Below are 12927 nucleotides of genomic sequence, written 5' to 3'. Positions count from 1 at the left end.
CATGGCACATGTATACCTATGTAACCTGCACATTCTGCACATGTATCTCAGAACTTTAAGTATAATAAAATAATAATAATAATAATAATTTAAAAATAAAAGAAAATAGGAGAGTGGCAAATAGTACTGGCCTGGGACCAAATTCAGAGCTGGCAAACTCCTGGAACAGAAAGTTGTCCCTTTGTAGTATACATCCAGAAGCTCCTGAGAGTCAGCTGGTTTCCTGCTATTAACCTGAATTTGGTTTTACTTAATGGATTCTGGTCCCTTTCTCTGGTCCTGTTTTAAGCTTGGGCCATGATGTCCTGGGGCTTGAGGGTGAGCAGCAGGAGCCTCTGTAAGGGGAACAGAAATGGTGTGTGGAGGGGCACAGGGCAGGTAAATCCAGAAGAGTTTTCAGAGGGGGTCAAGATTCCATGTTCCAGTTTCGGGCCTGTACAGAGCTAGGAGCATCTGAGGCCGGGTCAGGATTTAAGGAGAAAGAGAGAAGATCCCAGAAACAAAACAACAAAATAACATTATGAAAGCTGAGGGGCTGGCAAATGCAATGTGACATTTTGTTCTTTTTTTTTAATTGACATATAATAACTATATATATTCATGGGGTACATAGCGATGTTTTGATACATACAATATCTAGTGATTAGATAAGGGTAATTAGCATATCCATCATCTCAAACATTTATCATTTCTCTCTGTTTTTTAATTCTGGTGTATGAAATCTATTAAATTATGGTACACATAAAAAATTCATGAGATATTTCTCTTTTGTAATAAACAACGCAGTGGCCAATTATCACTCATGAGTAGCTTTTTTCAGATAAGCTATCAAGTCCACCCTTTCTCCCTTCTTCTTAATGCCACCAAAGATCATTTTTGTTTCAGGGATGTAATTCTTTGGATTCTCCAAATGATCTATCAGTGTGTCCTCTCCTCAGGTGATGCCTTTGTTCTTACTGGTGTCTCTGTAGCAGAATCCAATGGCCTGACCTGTCTTCCACCCAAAGAGACCGTGGAGATTAAGCTCAGTCTTGTGCTTGCCTCCATTTTCCGTGGTGTGGCACTGGGCACACTTCTGAACACAAATATTCTTGCTTTTCTCGACATCACTCATATTTAATTCTCTCTTTTGTCGCTGGCACTGTGAAGGTTCCCCCTTAGAAACCAGATGTCCCACTCTTTCATTTATCATTTCTTTGTGTGGAAAACATTCTATATCTATTTTTTAGCTACTCTTTTTTTTTTTTTTTTTTTTTTTTTTTTTGAGATGGAGTCTTGCTCTGTTGCCAGGCACAATCTCGGCTCACTGCAACCTCTGCCTCCCGGGTTCAAGCGATCCTCCTGCCTCAGCCTCCCTAGTAGCTGGGATTACAGGTGCATGTCACTCCGCCTAGCTAAGTTTTGTATTTTCAGTAGAGATGGGGTTTCACCATGTTGGCCAGGCTGGTCTCGGACTCCTGACCTAAAGTGATCCGCCTGCCTTAGCCTCCCAACGTCCTGGGATTACAGGCGTGAGCCACTGCACCTGGTTCGTTTTAGCTAATTGAAACTATATAATATATTATTGCTACATCCAGTCATTCTACAGTGGTATAGAACAGGGGTCCCCAACCCCTGAGCCATGGTCGTGTAATGGTCTGTGGCCTGTTAGGACCTGGGCCATGCAGCAGGAGGTCAGAAACAGGCTACAGAAGCTTTGTCTGTATTTACAGCTGCTCCCTGTTGCTCACATTACCGCCTGAGCTCCGCCTCCTGTCAGAGCAGTGGCAGCATTAGATTCTCACAGGAGCGCGAACCCTATTGTGAACTGCACATGCCAGGCTCCTTATGACAGTCTAATGCTTGATGATCTGTCACTGTCTCCCATCACCCCCAGATGGGACCATCTCGTTGCAGGAAAACAAACTTAGGGCTCCCACTGATTCTACATTATGGTGAGTTGTATGATTATTTCATTACATATTAATATTATGATGCAATAATAATAGCAATAAAGTGCACAATCAATGTAATGGACTTGCATCATCCTGAAACCATCCCCTACACCCTGATCTGTGGAAAAATTGTCTTCCTTGAAACTGGTCCCTGGTGCCAAAAAGGTTGGGGACGGCTTGTATAGAACACTAGAACTGATTCCTTCTATCTAGCTGTAATTTTGTATCATTTAATAAACATCTCTCTATCTCCCACTTCCCTCTGCCCTTCCAGCCTCTAGTATCCTCTGTTTTACTTTTTACTTTTATGAAATCAACTTTTCTTAGCTTCCACATAGGAGTGAGAACATGCAGTATTTAACTTTCTGTTCCTGGCTTAATTCACTTAACACAACATGCTTCAGTTCTATCCATATTACTTCAAATAACTGGATTTCATTCTTTTTTTAATAGCCGAATAGTATTCTATTGTGTATGCATACCACATTCCCTTTATCCGTTCATCTGTTCTTGAACACCTAGGCTGAGTCTATATTTTGGCTATTGTGAATAGTGATGCAATAAACATAGGGGCACAGATGTCTCTTTGATACACTGATTTCTTTCCCTTTGAATAAATGCCCAGTAGTGGGATTGCTGTATCATATGGTAGTTCTATTTGTAGTTTTTTGAGGAACCTCCAACTCTTCTCCATAGTGGCTGTACTAGTTTACATTCCCACCAACAGTGGATAAGAGTTCCGTTTTTCCACATCCTCACCAGCATTTGTTATTTTTTTGTGTGTGTTTCTGATAATAGCATCCTAACTGGAGTGAGATGATACTTCATGGTGGGTTTGATTTGCATTTCCCTGATGATTAACAATGTTGAGCATTATCTTGTATATTTGTTGACCATCCATTTGTATGTCTTCTTTTGAGAAATATCTGTTCAGATCATTTGCCTTTTTTTTTTTTTTTTTTTTTGAGACCAAGTCTTGCTCTGTCACCCAGGCTGGAGTACAGTGGCATGATCATGGCTCACTACAACCTCTGCCTCCCAGGTTGAAGCAATTCTCCTGCCTCAGCCTCCTGAGTAGCTGGGATTACACCCACGTGCCACCACACCCAGCTAATTTTTTATATTTTTGGTAGAGAGGGAGTTTCACCATGTTGGCCAGGCTCGTCTCCAACTCCTGACCTCAAGTGATCCACCCTCCTGACCTCAAATGATCTGCCTGCCTTGGCCTCCCAAAGTGCTGGCCCATTTGCCCATTTTTTAATTGAATTGTTTGCTTTTTTGCTGTTGAGGTGTTTGAATTCCTTGTATGTTCTAGATAATAATCCCTTGTTGGATGAATAGTTTCCAAATATTTTCTCTCATTCTGTTGATTGTATTTTCACTCTATTGATTGTTCCCTTTGCTGTGTAGAAGTTTTTTAGTTTGATATAATCCCATTTGTTTATTGTTACTTTTGTTGCCTATGCTTTTGAAGTCTTATAAAATCTTTTCCCAGACCCATCTCCTGAGGCATTTCCCCATGTTTTCTTCTAGTAGTTCTATAGTGTTGGGTCTTACATGTAGGTCTTTGATCCACTTTAAGTTGATTTTTGTATAGGATGAGAGTCAGGAATCTAGTTTCATGCTTTTGCATATGAATATCCAGTTTTCCCTCAACCATTTATTGATGAGACTATCAATAAGGGTTCTTGGCACCATTGTCAAAAATCAGTTAGCTGTAGATACATGGATTAATTTCTGGGTTCTCTATTGTTCCAGTGTTCTATGTGTCTGTTTTTATGCCAGTGCCATGCTGTTTTGCTTACTACAGCTTTGTAGGATATTTTAAAGTCTGGTAGTGTGATGCCTCCAGCTTTGTTTTTGCTTTGACTATTTGGGGTCTTTTGTGGTTCCATATACATTTTAAGATTTCTTTTTTCCATTTCTATGAAGAATGTCATTGGTATGGTATTTTGATATGAATTGCATTAAATCTATAAATTTCTTTGTGTAGTCAGATTTTGTTCTGAATGCTAAAACTGCAGGTATAAATAGGATGGCACTGCTGGCTCAGAGGAAGATCTGATTAGCCAGGGTGCCCCCCTAATAGCTCTGATTTCACTAGTTCCCAATCTTCTCTCAGTACTTTGAGGGATTAAGACAAAAATGTCACATCATAGGTCTGATGCTGAAACAAGTTTGTTCCTTTAATGAGATAGTTTTTGACAAATTGGATCCAATGTCTCCTGTTAAAATGGAAATACATATTTGGAGTGGTGGTAGGGCAGGTAGACAAGTAACAAGCCTGAGCAGCCATCAGCACATTAGTATGAATTAATTTAGGAACAAAGAAAAACTTCCTGGGAGGATATGATCTATAGTGGGATGGTTGGGAGCGGGTTGTTAGTGGTGGTGATAATGGGTTATTTTAATTTTGAATGTGTATGTTGCAGGGAAGGAAAAAGTTGGAGAGTTCAGAGCCAAAGTCATGCTGAGTGACAGGTGGAAGACAGTCTGATGGATCATAGTCACTGTTCTTAAAGAATACATAATTCAGGCCAGGCGCGGTGGCTCAAGCCTGTAATCCCAGCATTTTGGGAGGCCGAGACAGGCGGATCACGAGGTCAGGAGATCGAGACCATCCTGGCGAACACGGTGAAACCCCGTCTCTACTAAAAAAAATACAAAAAACTAGCTGGGCGAGGTGGTGGGCGCCTGTAATACCAGCTACTCGGGAGGCTGAGGCAGGAGAATGGCGTAAACCCGGGAGGCGGAGCTGGCAGTGAGCTGAGATCCGGCCACTGCCACTGCACTCCAGCCTGGGCGACAGAGTGAGACTCTGTCTCAAAAAAAAAAAAAAAAAGAATACATAATTATAATTCAGGTTTGCATGAGACAAGATGAACCACTGACATCCTAATTTCTCAAAGTAGTCATTGGAAATGGAAACAAGAGTCAGGATTTATTGGAGGGTATAGTCACACAGAAGGGGTTCCTGAAGGTGAGGGACCCTTTCACCTCCCCACTGGGCAGAAGGCACTTGCCAGAAGAAAGGGTTGCAAAAGAAGGTTGAACTCAGCAAGAAAAGTGCCTTGGACCAGTCTCTGTACTGCTAAGTAGGACCTACCACCCCAGCCTGCCAATCCCTACGTAGGCCCTGTCTTCAATAAACACTAGAGTTCACTTACCTTCCATTCCAAGAACCAATCTGATGTCTGTTGTGTTAGTCTGTTTTCACACTGCTGATAAAGACATACCTGAGACTGGCTAATTTACAAAAGAAAGAGGTTTAATGGACTTACAGTTCCACATGGCTTGAGAGACCTCACAATCATGGCGGAAGGCAAGGAGAAGCAAGTCACATCTTACATGGATGGCAGCAGGCACAGAGAGAGCTTGTGTAGGGAAACTCCTGTTTTTAAAACCATCAGATCTCATGAGACTTATTCACTATCATGAGAACAGCATGGGAAAGACCTGTCCTCATGATTCAATTATCTCCCACCAGGTCCCTCCCACAACACATGGGAATTCAAGATGACATTTGGGTGGGAACACAGCCAAACCACATCATCTGCTGTGCCTCATCCCACAGATAGCACACTTCCTAATCTATCAAGAGTTCAGCATTTTGTGAGTGGTCAGGATCTCACCCTTCATTTAACCAACTAACCACCACCAGCCAACCACCACCATCAGAGGTGGGCCTAAGGAGGGCCTTGGGGTCTTCGGGAAGTGGGCCATGCTCAGTCTACATCCCAATGTGCTATGGCTCCTGACAGCCTGGCCAAGGGCACACACCAAAAGAATGATCAGGCTTGAAAAACGTGCCAACTTGCTCATAAATCAGTCTCTTCAGATTCTACAATTCACCGAGCCATAAAACCTCAGAGTTTCAAAGATCTTTAGAAAATATCAAGGCCAATGTTCCCAGGAAGCCTCAATGCTGCCATTTTACAAAGGAGGAAACTGAAGTGCAGAGAGATTAAGGGGCTTGTCCAAGTCACACGGCTACTTAGTAGCAGATCTGTAACTAGAAAGGTTTCAATTCATACTCAACGTTCTTTCCTCTAGAATCTAGCCTCTGCCCCTTGTTATTTTGGCATGAGAAAGAAGGATTATATTTGTGCCTCTAGAAAAGCTGCACTCTTGGACTGAATTCTGATTTTCTCTTCTCAAGTCTCATTGAGAACCACATGAAAAAACTTCTCTGCTGGATTTGAGTTTAAAAAAAAAAAGAATCTGAAGAAAAAAATAGCAAATCTGGTATCCTAATGAGATAATGAATGCACAAGTACTTTGAAAGAGGTACAGCACTTCAGTGCTTTTCAGATATGAGGTTTTATCATGCTCTTGAAAGAAATGCATAGGCTTTACTGACGTGGGGGCTGGGGCTGGAGCCCTGGCAGAAATGGGGAAGCACAGGCTGTGGCAAGGGGGGTTTCTCCAGAAGGCTGACTCATTTCTTGGCTGTCCCAAGCTTAGAGAGCCAGATTTCTCAGGGTTGTTTACCACCTTAGTAAGGAACTGGTGGAGGGTTTTTTCTGGAGTTAAGCACTGCAGGAAGAGCTGCCCACAGTGTGGGGGTGGGTCATCTGCTTCAGGACTGCCCAGGCCAACTGTGGTTACCCCAGTTAACTGTGGTGAGCTGTCCACATAACCAGCCTTCTGGATCTGCCTTTCAAGGAGTCCCGCTGTGCTTCTCCCTGCTGGGGCTGCTGAAAGGAGGGCATAGGCAATTGCTAGAGGTGAAGAAAAAGTCTGTAGCTAAACTATAAAAACAGGCATCCTGGATCTGGCTACATCCTGGTGATCTTGCATATAGGATGAATCCTAAGAAAAGGTAAGTCTTGTTAATGTGCACAGCACATAAGCTGGTGGGATGGCATGCCAGTCAGTAGATTTTCAGTTCCAAGGTAACTGAAAATCCATTTTTATCTGACTTAGACACAACGAAACAAAGCACCAAACCAACAAACAACAACCACACAATTTCACTGCTTCACATAACTGAGAAGTCTAAGGTTAGGACTTGTTTCAGGCACCACTGATCTTGTGACTCAAACTATGTCACTGGGACTTGGTTTAACCCCGTCTCAGCTCTGCCTTTCCTCAGTGTTACCTTCTCTCTCGGGAGCCCTGGGGTAGCCCCCAGTGGCTGCAGGACATCTGTAATCCCAGGGGGTCCCAGCAAAAGAGAGGGGGAATCTCTTTCAGTAATGGTCCCACTCCCCAACTAAATTCTAGGCTTCATTCTGATTGGACCAAGTTAGAGCGCATAACCATCCCTGGGCTCTGATTGACCAGAACAGAGTCCAGTGCTCCACCTGCCAGGCCTAAGGGTAGATCTCTCCCATGCGCACTGAGCCTGAAATAGAAGGTGGAGTTGCTTCCCAAAGGAAATCTACCATGCTGGTACCAGAATGGCGAATAGGTGCTGGGCTTGAAAAAATAACAGACAAGCAATGCTACCCATTTAAGCATTTGAAATAATTTCACCTCAAAATCAGAGTGATTGAGTCTCAGACACATGAGATTCTGTCTCAGATTTCTGGTGGCTTGAATGGAGGGTGTACAGAATCATGTCTTGATAAATGTTTAGCTTCTAAGGTTTGAAGTGCAGATATTGGGCTGGGTATCCCTACCAGAAATATTTGCATTTTCTGCACTTTTTTTTAATATTTGATTTTTTTTTTTTTTTCAGACAGTGTCTCAGGCTGGAGTGCAGTGGTGCGATCTTGTCTCACTGCAACCTCTGCCCCCTGGGTTCAAGCAATTCTTGTGCTTCAGCCTCTGGAGTAGCTGGGACTACAGGTGTGAACCACCACATCTGACTAGTTTTTGTAGTAGAGACAGGGTTTTGCCATGTTGCCCAGGCCGGTCTCGAACTCCTGGCCTACTATAGGGTTTCACTGTTGCCCAAGCTAGAGCACAGCATAGCTCACTGCAGCCTCGAATCCTGGGCTCTAGTGATGCCCCCACCTCAGCCTGCTGAGTAACTAGGACTACAGACACATGCCACCACACCCAACTAATTTTTTATTTTACTTTTTGCAGAGACAGGGTCTCACCATGTTACCCAGGCTGGTCTCGAATTCCTGGCCTCAAGTGATCCTCCAGTCTCAGCCTCCCAAATTGCTGGGATTACAGGCATGAGCCATTGCACCAGCCTCTTCTTATAAAGACACTAATTCCATCATAAGGGCCCTACCCTCATGGCCTCATCTAAACCCACTTCTCTCCCAAAGGCCCGTCTCCAAATACCATCTCACTGGGGTTACATATTTGGTAGGAGGGGTGATTCCGCTCATAGTGATATTATATACCTGCCCAAAAAGGTAGGGGAGCAACTTAAAGTGATACTGGAAACCAATGATCTTATATGATAAATAGCCAGGAGAGGCCAGGAGCAGCAGCTCACACCTGTAATCCCAGCACTTTGGGAGGCTGAGGTGGGCAGATCACGAGGTCAGGAGATCAAGATCATCCTGGCTAATATGGTGAAACCCTGTCTCTACTAAAAATACAAAAAATTAGCTGGGCGTGGTGGCACACGCCTGTAGTCCCAGCTACTTGGGAGGCTGAGGCAGGAGAATGGCGTGAACCCGGGAGGGGGAGCTTGCAGTGAGCCGAGATCGTGCCACTGCACTCCAGCCTGGGCAACAGAGCAAGACTTCATCTCAAAATAAATAAATAGCCAGGAAACTTAATGGTACTAGATGCATAAAGACACCAAATGAATGTTTACCACTTTTTTCCCTAATAATTTCTGTACTTTTTGTTTTTTGTTTTGTTGTTGTTGTTGACACGGAGTCTCGTTCTGTCACCGAGGCTGGAGTGCAATGGCGCAATCTAGGCTCACTGCAACCTCCACCTCCAGGGTTCAAGTGATTCTCCTGCCTCAGCCTCCCGAGTAGCTGGGATTACAGGTGCCTGCCACCGTGCTCAGCTAATTTTTGTATTTTTAATAGAGACAGGGTTTCACCAGGTTGGCCAGGCTGGTCTCGAACTCCTGACCTCAGGTGATCCACCTGCCTCGGCCTCCCAAAGTGCTGGGATTACAGGCATGAGCCACCGTGCCCGGCCTGTATTTGTTTTTTGAGTAGCTGGTACAGTCACATGGTTTACAGTCAAAAGAGGCAAAAGGATATGCAGTGAAAACTCTCCCTCCTATCCCTGCTTTCCAGCCACCAGTTTCCTTCCCCAGAGGCTGTGGCCGGGACTTTTGTCTCCTGCCAGAGATAGCCCATGTACATCCAGGTCCCTTGGAGACATGGGTTTCAGAATCCAGAACGTTTCAGGTTTAGGCAGTAATAAGGTGCATACAGCATGTATTCCACAACACCCCAGGTTCTGTCTAGGATGGCCAGTCACCCCAGTTTGTCCCAGACTGCCCCAGCTTTAGCACTATCAGACAAACCAAGCTGATTTGACCACTTTTTAGTCTAACCAAGTTTTTGTGAATGACTTCTTTATCTTTGCTGCTTCTTAGTATCTACTCAAGATTGTTTTAAGATCACTTTATTCTTCCTTTTCCTTTGGTTTTCAGGCTTGCCCTCTCTTTCAAACCATCAGGCAAAACATAGCCTGATGAACATATCAAATTCAGCATCAAAGTGGACAGTTACAACTTTAATGCTCACTACAAATTCACCTCAAAATAGCTACATAAATAAAATTAGCAGGATTATCAGAGAATTGTTCAAATAGCAATCACAGAATTCTTTCCCTGTTCTTTAAAAACTCCAGAGATTGGCCGGGCACAGTGCGTCATGCCTGTAATACCAGTACTTTGGGTGGCTGAGACCGGCAGATCACCTAAGTTCAGGAGTTCAAAACCAGCCTGGCCAATATGGTGAAACCCCCATTTCTATTAAACATACAAAAATTAGCCGGGTGTCATGGTGGGCACCTGTAATCCCAGCTACTCAGGAGGCTGAGGCAAAAGAATCGTTTGAACTCAGGAGGCAGAGGCTGCAGTGAGCTGAGATCGTGCCATGCACTCCAGTCTGGGTGACAGAGCAAGACTGTCTCAAAAAATATAAATAAATTAAATAAAAAGTAAAAACTTCAGACATTGTTCATGATGTTGTTTAGGTCTCTGGAAACACTAAATGTCAGGCTTACTTTTTGTGAAAAATACATGTTTGTATATGTGTGTGCATGTGCGCAGAGAAAACTCTGGAAGGCAGTGACAGTGTTTTTTATTTTCTTCTTTTTTATTGTTTATATATTTTTATAATGAATATGTCCTAATTGTATAATAGTTTGAAGTAATTTTTTTTCTATTTAAAAAGGTGCTGGTAGGTTATTTCCGGAATTATCATGATTCTTTGCAAATTTACATTGTGTCGTTATTGGTAAAGCAGAAGTCACTTATGTTTTAAATCCAAACTCTGTAGCTAGGCTTGTGGCTAGAACGCATGCTCCTTAGGTCAGGGCTAAGGCTGTGTCATTCAATTTCAGTGTATGTGCTGCGGAAGTGAGCACGGGCTGCCTCATTCATGTTTGCATCCCGGCCCTTGGTACAATGCCTGACATGAAATGGGTGCTCACAGCTTGCTTGCTGTGCTGCGTTTGAACACTCCTGTAAGCATAACTTCATTCCGGATGCAAGGATCCAAATTATTTTCACAGATTAAAAGTTTAAATCTATTATCCCAGGTTTTCATCCATGGTGAGTATCCACACACAGTACCACCAAGAATAGTATCCTATTACAAGTACATCACCTTGAAAAGGTGAGTCACAATTCTCCTACAATCAAGGTGACATAAAATCCAAGACTAATCTTAGTCAAAATTGCCAGAGATAATTTCTACCCCCTGCAAGTGCTATCACAAATACATGAATTTAATAATAGAGGTAATGTAGTCTATGAAACCCAATTATATCCGACCTCTTTCAACAAGAGACACATTTCATCTTTTTCTTTTTTTTAAGACGGAGTCTAGCTCTGTCTCCAGGCTGGAGTGCAGTGGCACGATCTCAGCTCACTGCAACCTCCACCTCCCAGGTTCAAGCAATTCTCCTGCCTCAGCCTCCCAAGTAGCTGGGATTACCGGCACCTGCTGCCACGCCCAGCTAATTTTTGTGTTTTTAGTAGAGACAGGGTTTCACCACGTTGGCTAGGATGGTCTTGATCTCCTGACCTCGTGATCTGCCCACCTCAGCCTCCCAAAGTGCTGGGATTACAGGCATGAGCCACTGCGCCCAGCCAATTTCATCTATTTTTATTTAACAAAATCATATCTGTAATGAACCGATCATACTTGAAATGCAAAATTCAATTATACTTTAATATTTTTATTTCTTTTTCTCATGTCATTACATTAAGAGTTTGTGACAGACTCCCCTTGCCTGAAGAACCCTTAATGGTCTTCCTCAGAGGTAGATGCTTTGCAAGGGGCTGCAGGTCACCTTAGGACTCATCACTACTACTTTCATTTCTCCTAGACATATGCAATATAGCTTATAGCAGGTCCCTCAGAATGAGGTACAAAGTGTAACCTGTGAAGTGACAGAACACACACTGAAGACTTACATTGTTTTACCAATTTATATCAACCAATTCCCAGACTGAAAACAGTTCACAGATGCAGAACCTCTCGCATATACCAATTTATATTAACCAATTTGTATCAATCTGGAGAATATGTGTGGGATTGGGTCCTCAGAGTATGGGATCAGGAAGAAAGAAAAATAAAGTGGGGTTAGGCTAAATGGATTGCTATGAGCTCACTAAGCAGAGATTCTGGATTTCATATTGTTAGCTCAAGTTGCTAGACATGGTTCTGATAGTTTGTTTGGTTAGTTAACTTGAAGTCTGGACCCAAAGGTGGCTTAGGCTGAATAAAGTTTCCTTGGTATACTCTGGAGCAGAATTTCTCAGTCTTGGCGTTATTAACTATGAAAGAATCAAAATGGAGCCACTTATGTTAAAAACTCTGGCAAATAGAGTGGCAAAGTCCATGAAGAGAGGGTTCTCATGCATGAATGCCTGATAATAAGACCTATTACAAAAAACTCCACAAAACCACAATCTCGCACAAAGGTCATCTCGACACAGAAAAATACTTCTGCAGAGATGTACATCTGCACAGCAACCACCCATCCAACCTCCCTTGTTATTGATCCATGTAGCTGAGAATAATTATCTCAAAACAACTCTGTAATCCTTCTCATTTTTCCTTTAAAAACCTTTATCTTCCTTTACCTCCCTGAATATGCCTCGGTTACTATGGCACGCGTATTCCTGTTGCAATGCCTCTTCCCCAATAAAATCATTTTATTTTAGAGAGTCTCCCTTTCTGTTTGCTATTTAGGTTGACATAGCATAAGACTTTGTGGTGGGGGACTGTCCTGTGCATTGTAGGATGTTTAGCAGCAGTGCTGAGACTAGGGTGAGTTGAGCGAGATAGCTAGCTTTGGGCCCTGGGTACCTCACTCACCTAATCCTTGTCCTGGCTTCATTTAGCCATAGCTCTGGCTCCTAGACGCTAAGTACCAGTAGCACCCAGCTAGCTGTGACAATCAAAGATGTTTCCAGACATTGCCAAATGTCTCTAGGGGGCAAAATCACCTTTAGTAGGGAACCACTGCTATAGAGGAAAGTTTCCAAAGTTTTCATAATTCCTTGTTTCTATCATGTGTAATATGTGTTATGAAAACTTGCAGTGCAAGGAAAATGTCTGGAATTCTGCCTGGATGTAAACTTATAAGAATGTAATAATGGGCCGGGGGCAGTGGCTCAAGCCTGTAATCCCAGCACTTTGGGAGGCTGAGGCGGGCGGATCACGAGATCAGGAGATCGAGACCATCCTGGCTAACCCGGCGGAACTCCGTCTCTACCAAAAACACAAAAAATTAGGCGGGCGTTGTGGTGGGCGCCTGTAGTCCCAGCTACTCGGCAGGAGAATGGAGCGAACCCAGGAGGTGGAGGTTGCAGTGAGTCGAGATCGCACCACTGCACTCCAGCCTGGGCGACAGATACAGGCTCCGTCTCAAAAAAAAA

The 12927-nt window shown here is 43.3% G+C and overlaps 1 pseudogene; it reads right to left on the bottom strand.

The window, feature by feature from the left end:
• Positions 1-796: 796 nt before the first annotated feature.
• LOC108544848 (cytochrome c-like) lies at positions 797-1114 on the bottom strand (annotated as a pseudogene).
• Positions 1115-12927: the final 11813 nt, after the last annotated feature.

Source organism: Rhinopithecus bieti, unplaced genomic scaffold, assembly GCF_001698545.2.
Source record: "Rhinopithecus bieti isolate Rb0 unplaced genomic scaffold, ASM169854v2 scaffold_26131, whole genome shotgun sequence".
NCBI classification, from domain to species: domain Eukaryota; kingdom Metazoa; phylum Chordata; class Mammalia; order Primates; family Cercopithecidae; genus Rhinopithecus; species Rhinopithecus bieti.
Note: the sequence above shows the minus strand (reverse complement) of the source record. Positions and strands in the feature narration are given on the sequence as shown.